Below are 7,500 nucleotides of genomic sequence, written 5' to 3'. Positions count from 1 at the left end.
AAACTCCAGATGACCTTGTGATTCCTTCGTCGGGCACTGGTAAAGGGTGGCGATGATTCGTTCTATAATAGAAATACCCGTCGTAGCGTTTCGGCCTAGTCACCCGCCACGAAACACTCTCTCGTCGTGGAATCCCCGCGTCGGAGAGTAAAACGCCGAAGGCTTACTTATGAAACTTACGTCTCTCGACGATGGGACGATCCACGCGAAGAGTTGTTACGTGCACGCGTATGGTGCGATTGCGTCGATTCGCTTTTCTGTACGGGGAGCAATAGAACGTTGAGTTGACTTATCGGGTCTTCGTTGGAATTACCGTCGCTGGCATTGTAAACTCCAGATGACCTTGTGATTCCTTCGTCGGGCACTGGTAAAGGGTGGCGATGATGCGTTCTATAATAGAAATACCCGTCGTAGCGTTTCTTCCGAGTCAACCCGCTCACGAAACACTCTCTCGTCGTGGAATCCCCGCGTCGGAGAGTAAAACGCGAATTCATAGTATGGAAACTTACGTCTCTCGACGATGGGACGATCCACGCGAAGAGTTGTTACGTGCACGCGTATGGTGCGATTGCGTCGATTCGCTTTTCTGTACGGGGAGTAATAGAACGTTGAGTTGACTTATCGGGTCTTCGTTGGAATTACCGTCGCTGGCATTGTAAACTCCAGATGACCTTGTGATTCCTTCGTCGGGCACTGGTAAAGGGTGGCGATGATGCGTTCTATAATAGAAATACCCGTCGTAGCGTTTCTTCCGAGTCAACCCGCTCACGAAACTCTCTCTCGTCGTGGAATCCCCGCGTCGGAGAGTAAAACGCGAATTCATACTATGAAAACTTACGTCTCTCGACGATGGGACGATCCACGCGAAGAGTTGTTTACGTGCACGCGTATGGTGCGATTGCGTCGATTCGCTTTTCTGTACGGGGAGAAATAGAACGTTGAGTTGACTTATCGGGTCTTCGTTGGAATTACCGTCGCTGGCATTGTAAACTCCAGATGACCTTGTGATTCCTTCGTCGGGCACTGGTAAAGGGTGGCGATGATGCGTTCTATAATAGAAATACCCGTCGTAGCGTTTCTTCCGAGTCAACCCGCTCACGAAACTCTCTCTCTCGTCGTGGAATCCCCGCGTCGGAGAGTAAAACGCCGAAGGCTTACTATGAAACTTACGTCTCTCGACGATGGGACGATCCACGCGAAGAGTTGTTACGTGCACGCGTATGGTGCGATTGCGTCGATTCGCTTTTCTGTACGGGGAGTAATAGAACGTTGAGTTGACTTATCGGGTCTTCGTTGGAATTACCGTCGCTGGCATTGTAAACTCCAGATGACCTTGTGATTCCTTCGTCGGGCACTGGTAAAGGGTGGCGATGATTCGTTCTATAATAGAAATACCCGTCGTAGCGTTTCTTCCGAGTCAACCCGCTCACGAAACTCTCTCTCGTCGTGGAATCCCCGCGTCGGAGAGTAAAACGCGAATTCATAGTATGGAAACTTACGTCTCTCGACGATGGGACGATCCACGCGAAGAGTTGTTACGTGCACGCGTATGGTGCGATTGCGTCGATTCGCTTTTCTGTACGGGGAGCAATAGAACGTTGAGTTGACTTATCGGGTCTTCGTTGGAATTACCGTCGCTGGCATTGTAAACTCCAGATGACCTTGTGATTCCTTCGTCGGGCACTGGTAAAGGGTGGCGATGATTCGTTCTATAATAGAAATACCCGTCGTAGCGTTTCTTCCGAGTCAACCCGCTCACGAAACTCTCTCTCGTCGTGGAATCCCCGCGTCGGAGAGTAAAACGCGAATTCATACTATGAAAACTTACGTCTCTCGACGATGGGACGATCCACGCGAAGAGTTGTTTACGTGCACGCGTATGGTGCGATTGCGTCGATTCGCTTTTCTGTACGGGGAGAAATAGAACGTTGAGTTGACTTATCGGGTCTTCGTTGGAATTACCGTCGCTGGCATTGTAAACTCCAGATGACCTTGTGATTCCTTCGTCGGGCACTGGTAAAGGGTGGCGATGATGCGTTCTACAATAGAAATACCCGTCGTAGCGTTTCTTCCGAGTCAACCCGCTCACGAAACTCTCTCTCGTCGTGGAATCCCCGCGTCGGAGGGTAAAACGCGATATATAATAGTATATGCCAGTGGTTCGCGCGCGTCGTCTCTGAGATACGCGGTCGACAGAGTTCCGAAAACACGTGATGTGCCACGATTTCCGTGCGTCTTACATCTTTCGACGATGGGACGATCCACGCGAAGAGAACGTTCGTGCTTGCGTGAGGTGCAACAGCGTCGATTCGCTTTTCTGTACGGGGAGAAATAGAACGTTGAGTTGACTTATCGGGTCTTCGTTGGAATTACCGTCGCTGGCATTGTAAACTCCAGATGACCTTGTGATTCCTTCGTCGGGCACTGGTAAAGGGTGGCGATGATTCGTTCTATAATAGTAATACCCGTCGTAGCGTTTCGACCGATGTCACCCGCCACGAAAGTCTCTCTCGACGTGGAAACCCCGCGCCGAAGAGTAAACGCGAAGGCTTACCATACGAAAGAAAACGGTATTATACGCCTGTGGTATGTGCGTCTCGGCTCTGTGATACGCGATCGGCAGAGTTACAAAAAAACGTTGATGGGCCACGATTTCCGTGCGTCTTACATCTTTCGACGATGGGACGATCCACGCGAAGAGTAGTTACGTGCTCGCGCGAGGTGCGATAGCGTCGATTCGCTTTTCTGTACGGGGAGAAATAGAACGATGAGTTGACTTATCGGGTCTTCGTTGGAATTACCGTCGCTGGCATTGTAAACTCCAGATGACCTTGTGATTCCTTCGTCGGGCACTGGTAAAGGGTGGCGATGATTCGTTCTATAATAGAAATACCCGTCGTAGCGATTCGGCCGAGTCACCCGCCACGAAACTCTCTCTCGTCGTGGAATCCCCATGTCGGAGAGTAAAACGCGAAGGCTAACTATATAAGAAATATATAGTATTATTTATGCCTGTGGTTCTCCGTTTGCCCTACTCTCAGATACGCGACTCGGAGAGTTACGAATAATCGTGATGGACCACGATTTCTGTACGTCTTACATCTTTCGACGATGGGACGATCCACGCGAAGAGATCATTCCTGCTTGCGTGAGGTGCGATAGCGCCGATTCGCTTTTCTGTACGGGGAGAAATAGAACGATGAGTTGACTTATCGGGTCTTCGTTGGAATTACCGTCGCTGGCATTGTAAACTCCAGATGACCTTGTGATTCCTTCGTCGGGCACTGGTAAAGGGTGGCGATGATTCGTTCTATAATAGAAATACCCGTCGTAGCGATTCGGCCGTGTCACCCGCCACGAAAATCTCTCTCGTCGTGGAATCCCCGCGTCGTAGAGTAAACGCGAAGGCTTGCTATAGAAGACTATAGTTTATACGCCTGTGGTTCACCGGTTGCCTGCTCTCCGGGGTACGCGATCGCGCAGGAGTTACGGAAGAACTTGATGGGCCACGATCTCCAAGCGGCTATATCTTTCGACGATGGGACGATTCACGCGAAGAGAACGTTCGTGCATGCGTGAGGTGCGATAGCGTTGATTCGCTTGTCTGTACGGGGAGAAATAGAACGATGAGTTGACTTATCGGGTCTTCGTTGGAATTACCGTCGCTGGCATTGTAAACTCCAGATGACCTTGTGATTCCTTCGTCGGGCACTGGTAAAGGGTGGCGATGATTCGTTCTATAATAGAAATACCCGTCGTAGCGTTTCGACCGATGTCACCCGCCACGAAATTCTCTCTCGTCGTGGAATCCCCGCGTCGGAGAGTAACCGCCGAAGGCTTGCTATAGAAGACTATAGTTTATACGCCTGTGGTTCACCGGTTGCCGGCTCTCCGGGGCACGCGATCGCGCGAAGGTTACGGAGGGACGTGAAGCGCCCGAGCAATGAAACGTCCGCAGGAGGAAACGAGCAACCGCCGAACATTGTTTCGCGACGTTTCCATAATGTATTGTCGTTTCGCTCGCATCCCGCTTCTTTCCCCTAGTTTCCTCGACGCGTAGTTTCGCAGCCTTAGTGGACGAATCATTCTCGATTCGAGGAAAGATATGCAGTGGGGCGTGCAATGAGCCCGCCAGAGACCACGATCTCCAATGCGTCTTTACATCTTTGGACGATGGGACGATCCACGCGAAGAGAACGTTCGTGCTTGCGCGAGGTGCATTAGCGTCGATTCGCTTTTCTGTACGGGGAGAAATAGAACGATGAGTTGACTTATCGGGTCTTCGTTGGAATTACCGTCGCTGGCATTGTAAACTCCAGATGACCTTGTGATTCCTTCGTCGGGCACTGGTAAAGGGTGGCGATGATTCGTTCTATAATAGAAATACCCGTCGTAGCGATTCGGCCGAGTCACCCGCCACGAAACTGTCTCTCTTTCGTCGTGGAAACCCCGCGTCGGAGAGTAAAACGCGCGAAGGCTGTGACTGTAACATATATATATATATATACACAGTATACAATGCCTGTGGTTTTTGCGCGTGTCGGCTCTTCGGTATACGCGATCGGCCAGAGTTACGGAGGGACGGTGAAGCGCACGAGAAATTGAAACGGCCGCACGATTGGAACCGAGCAACCGTCGAACATTGTTTCGCGACGTTTCCATAATGCGTTTTCGTTTCGCTCGCATACCGCTTCTTTTCCCCTAGTCTCTGAGACGCGTTTTCGAGCCGTTCTTCTACTATCGATTCTCGTAGAGAGAAGGGACCGGGTAGTCTGGAAGTGGAACCCGCATCTTGCGTGTACCGTACACGGAATTGAGAGGACCGGCCGTGAAGCTCGTTTTAAAGCCGTGCGTCTGACACCCAACTCTTGCGCGCCAATTTCGCGGCAAGAGATAATATGGGACGAATGACCGGCAAAGAGCCAGCTGTGAAGTCTGTTTTTTTAATCGAATCCGTGGACGTGTGTATGCCGTAGCGTCGCTCGTCGTGTTCGTTCATGGTCGTTCCGAGAGAAAGAACGAAAGCGGTAACGAAGGGACCGGCCGTGAAGCTCGTTTTAAAGCCGCGCGTCTGACACCCAACTCTTGCGCGCCAATTTCGCGGCAAGAGATAACATGGGACGAATGACCGGCAAAGAGCCAGCTGTGAAGTCTTTTTTCATTATTTGCTTTCAATCGATCGATCGGTACGATTCGTGCAACGTTTCGCGCGATGCGACGCGAAAACATGCGCGCAACAATAGATGCGTCTGATCGGAAGAACGCGAGGGTCGACTGCACGCGATGGATTCAGTATCGGGTAGGATACAAAATATATCCCCGTCGTTTCCACGCGTGCGAGTCTTCTGCGTCTTTCGCGGGTTTTTGAATGCACTATACGCCCGGAACGTCGAGAAATATATACATATTACTTGAACGTTTTTCGTCTCGAAAGGCTTCGGTGTCGTCTCCAAGGCGACGCCTGAATCTCCTTCGCGCGCTGGTCGGAGATTCAGGTATCAACTTTTATCTTCTCTTTGAAAGAAGAGAGATATTAGGTCGAACAAGTGAGAATAAAATTATATATGTGAAATATAAAATTTATACGATTACCCTGAACGGTGGATCACTTGGCTCGTGGGTCGATGAAGAACGCAGCTAATTGCGCGTCAACGTGTGAACTGCAGGACACATGAACATCGACATTTCGAACGCACATTGCGGTCCACGGATACAATTCCTGGACCACGCCTGGCTGAGGGTCGTTTACGTACCATACACTGCTTGCGTAGCTCTGTCAAATCCCCGCCGTCGTTCACCTCTTCGGATCGAACGTTTTTTTACCGAAGGGCGCAAAGAACGTCTCTGAGTCGGGTTAAGAGAAGGATGCTACGTACGAGCGAACGATGGGTGTCTCGTCGGCGTTTGTCGCGGACACGCGAAAATTCTGTGAATTTCACGGACAGTGTACGTTCTAGTTGTTGCAAAACGATCGGAATCGTTTGTATGGACTCGCGTGAGTGTTCGCGGCGTCGTGCGTCGTTCAATTACGACCGCCCGCGGATACCGCTCCACTGCGATATGGATCTGAGCGACAACTTTTTCGGCTGTTCGTGAGATGAACGGTTTCGTGTGTTTAGAAAAATTTTTTTTCCCGCGCTCCCGACGTCACCTGAAATGATGCGTCAGAGGTGAAAGAAAATATTAAGAAGTCGAGAGAGAGAGACTACACACGTTTTATTCATATTTTGTATACCGTGCGTGAGACGGATGTGCACGACACGTCGTATGTCGGTATATTACCGACTGGCCCCAGGGAGATTGTTTTCTTCCTCTCTTACGAATGAGATGTACGTTTCGGAGGATCGTCGTTACCGAAACACACGGCAAAACGAGACTTCTCGCAGCAGAACCTTTATACACAATACACATCGACTCTTTTTACCCCGAGAGAGAGAGAAAAGGTGTATTTCTTTTTTTTATTTTTCGAATTCGACGCACGAACGCTTTGACGACTGGAGAAAAACACGGTGTGTGTTAAAATCGTGCGGGACGAGCATGCGTATTCGTAACGGGTCGAATAGTTCTTATTCCCCGTCGTCGCGTGTCCTCGCTGGACCACCACCGTGCGCTTCCGCCACGTTCAGTTGAATTTCGAAATATATATATATAAAAAGAATCACCATATACTCTCTTTCGGGAGGTGTATTTTTATCGGTTTCTGCTATAGAGAAGAGACGGAGATCGTGTTGTGAGGTGTAACGTTTCTGTATCCCCGTTTCGGAGGATCGTCGTTATCGGCGGAACACACGTCAAAACGAGACTTCTCGCAGAACCTTTATACACAATACACATCGACTCTTTTACCCCGAGAGAGAGAAAAGGTGTTTTTCTTTTTTTTTTATTTTTCGAATTCGACGCACGAACGCTTTGACGACTGGAGAAAAACACGGTGTGTGTTAAAATCGTGCGGGACGAGCATGCGTATTCGTAACGGGTCGAATAGTTCTTATTCCCCGTCGTCGCGTGTCCTCGCTGGACCACCACCGTGCGCTTCCGCCACGTTCAGTTGTATTTCGAAATATATATATATAAAAAGAATCACCATATACTCTCTTTCGGGAGGTGTATTTTTATCGGTTTCTGCTATAGAGAAGAGACGGACGATCGTGTGTGACACCACGTGGTAACGTTTCCGTATCCCCGTAAAATACGTTTATCTTTTCTCGTAGAAAAGAGAGAGGAAGAGGCAGGAGCTCCTCTTTGGCGAGGCTTTCGAACGTCGCGTCCCGTCCGCCGGAATATAATGATATAAATATATAACCGCCGCCGACTTTGTGCGAAAGCGTTGAAACGAACGCGTCGGTCGCCCCATGGTGTGTGTTTGTCGTGTCTTCTTTTCCTCTTCTGCACTTCTCTTCACTGTCGATCGCGAGACCGCGCGAGATCCGCTTCGGTCGTCCAGTCCCCGAAAATTCTTCTCGGACGGGCGTTAAAGTTAACCGGAGCGCGAGATCGTCT

At 50.0% G+C, this 7,500-nt stretch overlaps 1 non-coding gene across 1 annotated transcript; it reads left to right on the top strand.

Annotated features, from left to right (window-relative positions):
- The first annotated feature begins 5,589 nt into the window (after positions 1–5,589).
- On the top strand, positions 5,590–5,744 carry LOC143176280 (5.8S ribosomal RNA). The gene has a single exon (XR_013000854.1). It is a non-coding gene; the product is annotated as a 5.8S ribosomal RNA (ribosomal RNA).
- The last annotated feature ends 1,756 nt before the right edge of the window (positions 5,745–7,500 follow it).

The sequence above is a fragment of the Nomia melanderi genome, unplaced genomic scaffold (genome assembly GCF_051020985.1).
Source record: "Nomia melanderi isolate GNS246 unplaced genomic scaffold, iyNomMela1 scaffold0474, whole genome shotgun sequence".
Lineage (NCBI taxonomy): Eukaryota > Metazoa > Arthropoda > Insecta > Hymenoptera > Halictidae > Nomia > Nomia melanderi.
Note: the sequence above shows the minus strand (reverse complement) of the source record. Positions and strands in the feature narration are given on the sequence as shown.